The sequence below is a fragment of the Pristiophorus japonicus genome, chromosome 5, assembly GCF_044704955.1.
Source record: "Pristiophorus japonicus isolate sPriJap1 chromosome 5, sPriJap1.hap1, whole genome shotgun sequence".
Classification (NCBI taxonomy): domain Eukaryota; kingdom Metazoa; phylum Chordata; class Chondrichthyes; family Pristiophoridae; genus Pristiophorus; species Pristiophorus japonicus.
In genome coordinates this window covers 105,013,591-105,026,300 of record NC_091981.1, presented here as the reverse complement: position 1 = coordinate 105,026,300, position 12,710 = coordinate 105,013,591, and the positions used below count along the sequence as shown (strand labels likewise).

The 12,710-nt window shown below is 49.2% G+C and overlaps 1 protein-coding gene across 4 annotated transcripts in view; it reads right to left on the bottom strand.

The window, feature by feature from the left end:
* Positions 1-10,291, bottom strand: part of tax1bp1b (Tax1 (human T-cell leukemia virus type I) binding protein 1b) — a 276,059-nt gene extending 265,768 nt beyond the window's left edge. For 3 of the 4 annotated variants that reach the window (XM_070880819.1, XM_070880821.1, XM_070880820.1), the window contains exon 1: positions 10,177-10,290. The gene's annotated coding sequence lies outside the window, so the exon portion shown is untranslated. Of the gene's footprint in view, positions 1-10,176 lie in introns of all 4 variants that reach the window. The other variant, XM_070880822.1, reaches the window with a different exon arrangement.
* Between the last annotated feature and the right edge of the window lie 2,419 nt (positions 10,292-12,710).

Sequence of the window (12,710 nt, the reverse complement as noted above, 5' to 3'; positions counted from 1 at the left end):
GTGTTGGGCCGGATCTTTTTGATGTATATTAATGACCTGGATTTGGGGACACAGGGCATAATTTCAAAGTTTGCAGATGACACGAAACTCAAAAATGTAGTTAACAGGGATGAGGATAGTAACAGACTTCAGGGGGACAGACAGATTGGTGAGATGGGCAGATACAAGGCAGATGAAAGTTAACGCAGCGAACTGTAAAGTGATTCATTGTTGTAGGAACAATGTGGAGAAGCAATATAAACTAAATGGCACAATTTTAAAAGAGGGTTCAAGTTATGATGAATCTTTATAAAACACTGGTTTGGCCTCAACTGGAATAGGCACTGCACTTTAGGAAGGCTGTGAAGGCCTTAGAGAGGGTGCAGAAAAGATTTACAAGAATGGTTCCAGGGATGAGGGACTTCAGTTACTTGGATCGACTGGAGAAGCTGGGGTTGTTCTCCTTAGAGCTGAGAGGTATTCAAAATCATGAGGGACCTAAAGAGAGAAACTATTCCCATTGGCAGAGAACCAGAGCACACAGATTTAGGTGGTTGGCAGAAGAACCAAAGGCAACATGAGGAAAAACTTTTTTATGCACTGAGTGGTTAGGATCTGGAATGCCCTGCCAGAAAGGGTGGTAGAGGCAGATTCAATTGTGGCTTTCAAATGGGAATTGCATAAGAACCTGAAGGGAAAAAAATTGCAGGGCTACGGGGAAAGGACAGGAGAGTGGGACCACGTGATGTGCTCTTGCAGAGAGCAGGCACGGGCTCGACAGGCCGAATGGCCTCCTTCTGTGCTGTAATCATTCTATGATTCTATGAATCTAACAGAGGGACCTGGGGGTGTGCGTTCACAAGTCTTTGATCGTGGCATGACAAGTTGAGACGGCTGTTAAAGAAGCATACAGGATCCTTGGCCTTATAAATAGAGGCACAGGAGTGCAAAAGGAAGGAAGTTATGCTGAACCTTTAAATAATACACTGGTTGGACCCCAGAAGTATTGTGGTCAATTCTGGGCACCCCACTTCGGGAAGGATGTCAAGGCCTTAGAGGATGCAGGGGAGATTTACTGGCATGGTACCATGGATGAAAGATTTCAGTGACATGGAAAGACGAGAGAAACCTGGGTTGTTCTCCTTAAGAGCAGTGAAGGTTTAGGGGAGATTTGATAGGTGTTCAAAATCATGAAGGGTTTTAGACTAATAAGGAGAAACCGTTTCCAGTAGAAGGTTTGGTAACCAGAGGACACAGATTTAAGGTAAGTGACACAGGCGACAAGAGGAAAAATAATTATGCAGCGAATTGTTCTGATCTGGAATGTGAAATTATCCACTTTGGGAGGACGAATAGAGAACAGATTTTGTTTTTAAAAAAGGTGAGTGACTAGTAAACGTTGTATGCAGAGGGATTTGGATGTCCTTGTACACCAACCAGGTCGTGTCTAACTAACTTGATTGAATTTTTCGAGGAGGTAACCAGGAGGGTCGGTGAGCACAGTGCATATGATGTAGTGCATCTTGATTTTAGCACATGGCAGACTGGTCACCAAAGTAATAGCCCATGGGATCCAGGGCAAAGTGGCAAGTTGGATCCAAAATTGGCTGAGGCAGGAAGCAAAGAGTAATGGTTGATGGGTTTTTTTGTGACTGGAGGCTGTATCCAGTGGGGTTCCGCAGGGCTCAGTGCTGGGTACCCTTGCTTTTTGTGGTATAGGTTGAGCGGCTGAAATCCAGAGTTCCGAAATCCAGGCCAATCCGCGACAGGCTCATCCGGAATCCGGAAAATGTTCTAGAATCTGGACACCCTGCCAAACCGATTACCGCCGCGAGCCGGGCCCAGGGAAAATCCAAAAAACAAAAACTTACAGAACACTCAAGAATTAAAAAACAAAAACACCAACCCACCTCTTCTTGCAAGTCTTCACACGCACAGGCACCGCTGCTCCTGGGTCCGCAACGCAGATCCCTCCCCCCAACCCCCGCGTCTTCCCTCGGCCAGAACATGGGTGTGCCAAAACTGCAAAGCGTGGCAACCGCACCACCCCCAGCCTTATACTCCGGAAAGACGTTCTGAAATCTGGAAATACCCAAACCTCGGGCCAGGCATTTCCGGATTCGGGACGTCAAAAAGACGTTCCAAAATCCGGAAATACCCGAAATCGGTCCTGAGGTTTCCGGATTTTGGACGCTCCACCTGTAGAGCAATAGGGGGTATGATTTAGACGTTTACAGATGACACTAAAGTAGGCTGTGTGGTTGATAATGAAAAAGAAAGCTGCGGACAGCAGGAAGATATCAAGGTACTGGTCAGGTGGGCAGAACAGTGGCAAATGGAATTCAATCCAGAGAAGTGTGAGTTAATGCATTTGGGGAGGGCTAACAAGCAAAGGAATATACATTAAATGGTACGACACTGAAAAGTGTTGAGGAACAAAGGGACCTTGGAGTGCAGGTCCACAAATCCCTAAAGGTAGCAGGCCAGGTAGATAAAGTGGTCAAGAAGGCATATGGAATACTTGCCTTTATTAGTCGAGGTATGGAATACAAGAGCAAGGAGGTTATGCTTGAACTGCACAAACAGCTGTAATGCTGTGTGCAGTTCTGGTCACCACATTACAGGAAAGATGTGATTGCACTGGAAAGGGTGCAGAGGAGATTTACAAGAATGCTGCCTGGACTGGAGAATTTTGGCTATGAGGAAAGAATGGAGATGCTGGGTCTGTTTTCTTTGGAACAGAGACGACTGATGAGAGACCTGATTGATGTGTATAAAATTATGAGGAGCCTGGATAGAGTGGATAGGAAGGAATCATTTCCCTTGGCAGAAGGGTCAACAACCAGGGTACATAGATTTAAAGTAATTGGGGGAGGTTTGGAGGAGATATGAGGGAAAATTTCTTCACCCAGAGGGTGGTGGGGGTCTGGAACTCCTTGCCTGAAAGCGTGGTAAAGGCAGAAACTCTCACCACATTTAAAAAATACTTGGACGTGCACTTAAAGTGCCGTTACCTACAGGGGTAAGGACCAAGAGCTGGAAAGTGGGATTAGGTTGGATAGCTGTTGGTCGACCGGTGCAGAAATGATGGGCTCCTTCCATGCTGTAAATTTCTATGATTCTATGATTAACCACAGAAAGTTTACACATAGGTACAACAAGCAATTAGGAAGTCAAACGGTATATTTGCCTTTATGGCAAGGGGATTGGAGTAAGGCAGTTTTGCTGCAATTATATCGGGCTTTGGTGAGACTACACTCTGTACTGTGTAGGTTTTCTTACCCAAGGAAGGATATATTTGCTTTAGACGGGGTGCAAATGTTCACTTGATTGATTCCTGGGATGAGAGGGTTTGAGTAGAATGGGCCTATATTCTCTAGAGTTTAGAACAAAGAGAATGCAAAGTGGCTGTTTCCCCTGGCTGGAGAATGCACTGCCTGACAGGGTGGTAGAAGCAGATTCAAAAACAACTTTCAGAGGGGAATTGGATAAATACCAGAAGGGACAAATTTGCAAGAGAAAGGAGGAGCAGGGCATTGGGACTAATTGGATAGCTCTTTCAAAAAGCCAGCCTCAGCACAATGGGCCAAATAGCCTCATCTGTGTTGTATCATTCGATGAACAGCATGAAATGCAGTGTATTGAAAGACATTTCAATTGATAAATGTAATCATGTTATTGTGAAAACTTACTGGAATTTTGTTTAATCCCTTATTATGGGTTTATTTTAACTACTAAAATAAGGTAGGCGATTTTTTTTTTAGATGTTCCTGTGTTTCAGTGTGGCATCTGTAACACTGAAAATACCCATCACTGCACCACCTACAGGTATTGTGGATACTTATTGAGTTTTCACTATCAGGTGTTAACACTTGCAACCATAATAACAGCCAGCTGTATTACCCATGACAAGTCAGCAGATGAGCACCTGGAGCAGGGTAATAGGATCCTCAACTGAGGAAATGTCAAAATGCAGGTGTCCTTGAATTAACCATGGGCATCCACAACCTACCAGCTTGCCTCTCTCCAATCAAAAGAGTTGTACAGGTGTATTTAAAATACAACCGTATTCTACATCACTTTCCTTCATTGCAAGTCACAGTTGAAAAGGATTTTCAAAAAATACTTTAAGTGCCAAGTTCAATATTTTTAAACCAGTAGAATTTGAGCACAGCTTATGCATGATTTGTTGTGTTCATACGTCCTTAGTAGCTTTATTGGTATTTTTTGTAGCTGTGATTCTCACATTTGCTTTACATGTTGCTCCTTTCACAGCACAAGGGACCCATCATTATAAAAGAGTATATACTCTAGACTTGCATAGAATCTACAGCACAGTTAACTCACTGTGAACATTGTCATGTAATAAGTAAAACATTCACCACTACATCCATTTTTTTGAACTTTCAATGGAAGAAAAATAAGCCAAATATTTTGAAGAGAATATTTATATCCAGTACTTCCACAAGACCAACAACTTTATTTATATAGCACCTTTAACGTAGTGAAACATTCCAAGGCGCTTCATAGGAGTTTTTTTATTTAAAAAATTTGACACCGAACCACATAAGAAGAAATTAGGGCAGGAGACAGACCAAAAGCTTGGTCAAAGTGGTAGGTTTTAAGGGGTGTCTTGAAGGAGGAAAGAAAGGTAGCGAGGCGGAGAGGTTTAGGGAGGGAATTCCAGAGCTTAGGGCCGAGGCAGTAGAAGGCACGGCCACCAATAGTTTAGCGATTATAATCAGGGATGCTCAAGAGGGCAGAGTTAAAGGAGCGCAGACATCTCAGGGGTTGGCGATGGAGGAGATTACAGAGATAGGGCAGGGCAATGCCATGGAGGGTTTTGAAGACAAAGATGAGAATTTTGAAATTGCGGCGTTGCTTAACCGGGAGCCAACGTAGGTCAGCGAGCACAGGAGTGATGAGTCAGCAGGACATTGGCAGCCGTGTTTAAGATCACCTCTAGTTTACGTAGGGTAGAATGTGGGAGGCCAGCCAGGAGTGCATTGGAACAGTCAAGTCTAGAGGTAACTAGGCAAACTAATGGGACAAAAGACAGACAAGTCCCCTGGACCTGATGGCCTGCATCCTTGGGTCTTAAAAGAAGTGGCTGCAAAGATAATAGATGCATTGGTTGTAATCTACCAAGATACCCTGGATTCTGAGGAGGTCCCAGCGGATTGGAAAACCGCAAATGTAATGCTCCTATTTAAGAAAGGGGGAAACAGAAAGCAGGAAACTATAGAGCAGTTAGCCTAACATCTCATAGAATCATAGAAATTTACACCACGGAAGGAGGCCATTTCAGCCCATTGTGTCCGCGCCGGCCAACCAAGAGCAATCCAGCCTAATCCCACTTTCCAGTTCTTGGTCTAAAGCCCTGTAGGTTACAGCACTTTAAGTGCACATCCAAGTATCTTTTAAATGTGGTGAGGGATTCCTGCCTCTACTACCCTTTCAGGCAGTGAGTTCCAGACCCACACCACCCTATGGATGAAGAAATTTCCCCTCATATCTCCTCTAAACCTCCCCCCAATTACTTGAAATCTATGCCCCCTGGTTGTTGACCCTTCTGCCAAGGGAAACAGGTCCTTCCTATCCACTCTATCCAGGCTCCTCATAATTTTATACACCTCAATCAGGTCTCCGCTCAGCCTCCTCTGTTCCAAAGAAAACAAGATCTCCAATCTTTCCTCATTGCCAAAATTCTCCAGTCCAGGCAACATTCTTGTAAATATCCTCTGCACCCTTTCCAGTACAATCACATTATTTCCTATAATGTGGTGACCAGAACTGCACACAGTACTCCATCTGCAGCCTAACCAGTGTTTTATGCAGTTCAAGCATAACCTCCTTGCTCTTGTATACCTTGCCTCGACTAATAAAGGCAAGTACAGGTTGAACCTACCTTATCCGGCACCCTCGGGACCTGGCCTGTCCCAAACGAAGGATTTTGCCAGATATGGGGAGGTCACATGTTTAGGTGGACTGCACCTTTAAGTGTTGTTACTGGGGTAAATATGTGTGCGCGCCGATTGGCTAACTGACAGTCAGTCCAACCAATCAGTGTGCAGGGGGCCCCAAAGAGCCGGCAGGCTCCAGAAGCATCATTGCGAACCCGAGGGAGCGGTGTGTGGAGGAGCGGCCGGCCCAAGGACTGTGGTTGCAGGAGTTCCAGCAGGGCGATGAGGATAAAGCAGCCAATTGAGAAGCAAAATTATATTGATGAGTAAGATTTTGGCAGTCGCGTTCTGCGCATGCACCACCCGGGAATGGTCCCGGACGAGGGGTGGTGCCGGATAAGGGAGTCCCGGATAAAAGATGTTCAACCTGTATTACCTATGTCTTCTTAACCACCTTATCTACCTGACCTGCTATCTTCAGGGATCTGTGGACATACACTCCAAGGTCCCTTTGCGCCTCTACACTTTTCAGTGTCATACCATTTAATGTCTATTTCCTTGCCTTGTTAGACCTCCCCAAATGTATTACATCACACTTATCTGGATTGAATTCCAATTGCCACTGTTCTGCCACCTGACCAGTACATTGATATTATCCTGCAGTCCGCTTTCTTCTTCATTATCAACCACACAGCGTAATTTAGTGTCATTAGCAAACTTCTTAATCATACCCCCAACATTCAAGCCCAAGTCATTGATATATACCACAAAAAGCAACGACCCTGCACTGAGCCCTGCGGAACCCCACTGGATACAGCCTTCCCGTTACAAAAACACCCAACAACCATTACCCTTTGCTGCCTGCCTCCAAGCCAATTTTGGATGCAACGTTGCCCTGGATCCCATGGGCTATTACTTTCGTGGCCAGTCTGCCATGTGGGACCTTATCAAAAGCTTTGCTAAAATCCATTTACACTACATCATCGACCCTCCTGGTTACCTCCTCAAAAAATTCAAATTATGTTAGTCAGACATGACCTTCCCTTGACAAATCCATACTGACTGTCCTTGATTAATCCACGTCTTTCCAAATAAAGACTCAGGATTTTTTCCAATAATTTTCCAATCACCAAGGTTAGGCTGACTGGCCTATAATTACTCGGTCTATCCCTTTTTAAACAAAGGTACAATATTAGCAGTCCTCCAGTCCTCTGGCACAACACCTGTAACCAGAGAGGTTTGGAAAATGATGGTCAGAGCCTCTGCTATTTCCTCTTTTGCCTCTCTCAACAGCCTGGGATACATTTCATCCGGGCCTGGGGATTTATCCACTTTCAAAGCTGTTAAGCCTCTGTCATTGGGAAAATGTTGGAGTCCATTATTAAGGAAGTAGCAGCAGGACATTTAGAAAATCATAATACAGTCAAGCAGAGTCAGCAAGGGAAATCATGTTTGACAAATTTGCTAGAGTTCTTTGAGGATGTAACGAGTAGGGTGGATAACGGGGAACCAGTGGATGCGCTGTAGTTGGATTTCCAGAAGGCATTTGATAAGGTGCTACATAAAAGGTTACTGCACAAGATAAAAGCTCTCAGAGTTGGGGGTAATATATTAGCATGGATAGAGGATTAATTAACAGAAAACAGAGAGTCGGGATTAATGGGTCATTTTCAGGTTGGCAAACTGTAACTAGTGGGGTGCCACAGGGATCAGTGTTGGGACCTCAACTATTTACAATCTCTATCAATGACTTGGATGAAGGGACCGAGCGTAATGTAGCCGAATTTTCTGATGATACAAAGATAAGTGGGTAAGCAAGTTGTGAGGAGGACACAAAGAATCTGCAAAGGGATATAGACAGGTTAAATTTGGCAGATGGAGTATATGGGAAAATGTGAGGTTATCCACTTTAGTAGGAAAAATAAAAAAGCAAATTATTATTTAAATGGGGAGAGATTATAAAATGCTGCAGGACAGAGGGATCTGGGGGTCCTTGTACACGAAACACAAAAAGTTAGCATGCAGATATAGCAAGCAATTAGGAAGACTGATAGAATGTTGGCCTTTATTGCAAGGGGGATAGAGTATACAAATAGGGACAGTTGTACAAGGTGTTGGTGAGACCACACCTGGAGTACTGCATGCAGTTTTGGTCTCCTTATTTAGGAGGTATATACTTACATTCGAGGCAGTTCACAAGGTTGATTCCAGAGATGAAGGGGTTGTCTAATGAAGAAAGGTTGAGCGCGTTGGGCCTATACTCATTGGAGTTGAGAAGAATGAGAGGTGATCTTATTGAAACATATAAGATTCTGAGGGGGATTGACAGAGTAGATGCAGAGAGGATGTTTCTCCTCGTGGGGGAATCTAGAACTAGGGGACATAGCTTCAGAATAAGGTGTCACCCATTTAAAACTGAGACGATGAGGAATTTCTTCTCTGAGGGTCCTGAATCTTTGGAATTCTCTACCCCAGAGAGCTATGGAGGCTGGGTCATTGAATATATTCAATATGGAGATAGACAGATTTTTGAACAATAAGGGAGTCAAATATTATGGGGAGCAGGCAGGGAAGTGGAGTTGAGGCCAAGATCAGATCAGCCATGATCTTATTGAATGACGGAGCAGGATCGAGGGGTCAGATGGCCTACTCCTGCTCCTATTTCTTATGTTCTTATGTAACAAAGGCATGGGATGAGAGCTTCAGCAGTGGATGAGTTGAGGCAAGGGCAGAGACAGGCAATGTTAGAGGTGAAATAGGCGGTCTTAGTTATGCTGCGAATATGTGGTCAAAAGTTCATTTCAGGGTCAAATATAACACCAAGGTTGCGAACAGTCTGGTTCAGCCTCAGACAGAAGTTGGCGAGGGATGGAGTCAGTGGCTGGGGAGCAGAGTTTGTGGCGGGGACCGAAAACAATTACTTGTCTTCCCAATATTCAATTGGAGAAAATTTCTGCTCATGTCGGACAAGCAGTTTGACAATTTAGCGACTGTGGAGGGGTTGAGAGAAGTGGTAGTGAGATGGACCTGGGTGTCATCAGTGTACATGTGGAAACTGATGTGTTTTCTGATGATGTCACCCAGGGGCAACATGTAGCTGAGAAATAGAAGGGGGCCAAGGATAGATCCTTGGGGGACAGAGGTAATGATGCGGGGGCAGGAAGAGAAGCCATTGTAGGTGATTCTCTGGCTACAGTTAGATAGATAAGAATGGAACCAGGCGAGTGCAGTCCCACCCAGCTGGACAACGGTGGAGAGGTGTTGCAGAAGGAGAGCGCGGTCAACCTTGTCAAAGGCTGCAGACAAGTAAAAAACGAGGAGGGATAGTTTATCTTGGTCAGTCACAAAGGATGTCATTTGTGACTTTGATGAGCTGTTTTGGTGCTGTGGTAGGTGCAGAAACCGGATTGGAGGGATTCAAACATGGAATTGCGGGAAAGATGGGTACGGCTTTGGGAGGCGACAACACGTTCAAGGACTTGAGGAAAGGGAGGTTGGAGATGGGGCAGTAATTTGCAAGTACGGAGGGATCGAGGATTGGTTTTTTGAGGAGAGGGGTGATGACGGCAGATTTGAGCGAGAAGGGGACATTACCTGAGGAGAGAGAACCGTCAACAATGTCAGCTAACCAGAAAAGAAAGTTGGGTGGTCAGCAGTTTGGTGGGAATAGGGTCAAGGGAGCAGGAAGTGGGTCTCATGGACAGGATGAGCTCACACATTTTTCCAACAAAAAAGGCAGAGATATGTATTACAGACTGCACCAGGTCCATTGTGGCTGACTGGGATGCAAGGTGAGCTCGGCCGGCCGTGTATTCGCCAGTCACCATGTAAACGAGGGACGTGGGGGAAAAGGAGACACAAAAAATACAACTCTAGAACTGAATAGTGAATCTGGCGAAAAGCTCGCTGGTGTCGATAATAATCCTCCCGCCCAAGCCGCGAACTCTCATTCCGGCTCAGTGGCCTTTCGAGCGAGGCCCCAAAGATCAGTAGCCTCCACCTGCCTCGAAACACCGACTCAACCGGGGCGGCGGCTCGTCCTCGGCGCCGAGTTAGCGAGTGGCGCTCGACCCAGTGCCATGCCCGCACTTTATTTCCGAAAAACCTGCTTGTTCCCAAGAGGAAGCGGCCTATTTCATTCCCCCCTCCCTGTAAACACACCCCGGGCTCGGGCCGCCGCGATGCCCCAATAACGAAGCGCGCAGGGCAGCGGCCTAAGGACAACGCGCCCCCGCCTCGGCTTCTGCCTACATGCCGGCAGCTGCGAATGTTGAAGCGGGACCCCGGTACTCACCGTGTCCGGGCCGCCGGCTCCCGCGATCTTTCTATTTTTTAACTTCGTCACCAGGCCCGCGGCACCATCGCTCCACCTGTGACGACACAAAACGTCTTCTCAAAACAACTTCCGGGATCAAAGGGAAACAAGGGGGAGGAGAAGAGACAGTCAGTCAAACAGAGGAAAGGACAGACACACACACAACACACACACACACGGGTAGGGGAGAGGGAAGAGGGAAAGGGGGGGTAGAGAGGGGGAAGGCGGGGTAGAGAGGGGGAAGGGGGCAAGAGGGAGGAGGGGGAAGGGGGCAAGAGGGAGGAGGGGGAAGGGGGCAAGAGGGAGGAGGGGGAAGGGGGCAAGAGGGAGGAGGGGGAAGGGGGCAAGAGAGGGAGGGGGAAGGGGGCGAGAGAGGGGGAGGGTGGTAAAAGAGAGGTGGGGAGAAAGGGAGGTAAAAGAGTGGTGGGGAGAAAGGGAGGCAAAAGAGTGGTGGGGAGAAAGGGAGGTAAAAGAGAGGTGGGGAGAAAGGGAAAGAGGGAGGGGGAAAAAGAGAGAGAGAGAGGGGGAAAGAGAGGGGAGGGGGAAAGAGAGAGAGAGGGGGGGAAAGAGAGGGGAGGGGGAAAGAGAGAGAGGGTGGGGGGAAGAGGGGGAAAGAGAGGGGAGGGGGAAAGAGAGAGAGGGTGGGGGGAAGAGGGGGAAAGAGAGGGGAGGGGGAAAGAGAGGGGAGGGGGGAGGGGGAAAGAGAGGGGGAAGGGAGGGGGAGAGAGAGAGAGAGGGAGAGAGAGAGGGGGGAAGGGGGAGATAGAGATAGAGGGAGAGAGGGGGGAGAGAGAGAGGGGGGGAGAGGGAGGGGGGAGAGGGAGGGGGGAAAGAGAAGGAGGAGGGGGGAAGAGAGGGGGGGAGAGGGAGGGGGGAGAGGGAGGGGGGAAAGAGAAGGAGGAGGGGGGAAGAGAGAGGGGGAAGGTGGGTGAAGATGGGAAGGGGGAAAGAGGAGGAGGAAGGGGAGAGTGAGGGGGAAGGGGGGAGAGAGAGGGGGAAGGGGAAGGGGGCAGAGAGTGAGGGGGAAGTGGGGAGAGAGAGAGGGGAAGGGGGGAGAGAGAGAGAGGGGGGAGGGAGGAAAGAGGAAGAGGAGGGAAGGGGAGAGAGAGAGGGAAGGGGGTCAGAGAGAAGGGGGAGAGGGCGGAAGGGGGTGAGAGAGAGGGGGAGGGGGGAGAGAGGGGGAAAGGGGGGGAGAGAGGGGGAGGGGGGAGAGAGGGGGAAAGGGGGGGGGAGAGAGGGGGAAAGGGGGGGGGAGAGAGGGGGAAGGGGGAGAGAGAGGGGGGAAGGGGGGAGGGTGGAAGGGGAAGACGGGAGAGAGAGGGTGTGAGGGGGGAAGGGGGTGGGAGAGAGGGGTGTGAGGGGGGGTGGGAGAGAAGGGGTGAGGGGGGGAGAGAGAGAGAGAGAGAGGGGGAAGGGGGAGAGAGAGAGGGGGAAAGGGGGAGAGAGAGAGGGGGAAAGGGGGAGAGAGAGAGGGGGAAAGGGGGAGAGAGAAGGGGGAAGGGGAGGGGCAAAAGAGAGAGGTTGGGGTAAAAGAGAGAGGGGGGGGGTGAAAGAGAGAGGGTAAAAGAGTGAGGGGGAGGGGGAAAAGAGAGAGGGGGAGGGGGTAAAAGAGAGAGGGGGAGGGGGTAAAAGAGAGAGGGGGAGGGGGGTAAAAGATAGAGGCGGAGGGGGAAAAGAGAGAGGGTGAGGGGGAAAAGAGAGGGCGGAGAAAGAGGAAGGGGGCAAGAGAGAGGGAGGAGAAAGAGGGAGGTGGAAAGAGAGCGGAGAGAGGGAGGGGGAAGAGAGTGGAGGGAGGGAAAGAGAGAGAGGGGGAAGGGAGGGGGGAGAGGGGCAAAGGGGGAGAGAGGGAGGGAGAGAGAGAGAGGGGAAGGGGGGAGAGAGAGAGGGGGGAAGGGGGGAGGGGGGGAGAGAGAGAGGGGGAAGGGGAGAGAGAGAGGGGGGAAGGGGGAGAGAGAGAGAGGGGGGAAAGGGGGGGAGAGAGAGAGAGGGGTAGGGGGAGAGAGAGGGGGAAGGGGGGAGAGAGAGAGGGGGGAAAGGGGGAGAGCGAGAGAGGGGGAGAGAGAGGGGGAAGGGGGGGAGAGAGAGATGGGCGGAAAGGGGAAGGGGAAGAGAGAGTGGCGGAAAGGGAAGGGTGGGAGAGTGAAGAGAGGGGGGAAGGGAGGGGAGAGAGAGAGAGGGGGAAGGGGGGAAAGGGAGGGGAGACAGCGACGGGGAGGGGGGTGAGAGGGGAAAGGGAGAGAGTGGGAAGGGGGAAAGGGGAAGGGGGAGAGAGAGTGGGAAGGGGGAAGAGAGAGAGTGGGAAGGGGGAAAGGGGAAGGGGGAGAGAGAGTGGGAAGGGGGAAGGGGAAGAGAGAGGGGGAAGGGGAAGAGAAAGGGGGAAGGGGGAGAGAGGGGGAAGGGGGAGAGAGAGAGGGAGGAAGGAGGGCAAGGGGGAGAGAGAGGGAGGGGAAAGAGAGGGGGGAGCGAGAGAGGGGGAAGGGGGGAGAGTGAGAGGGGGAAGGGGGGAGAGTGAG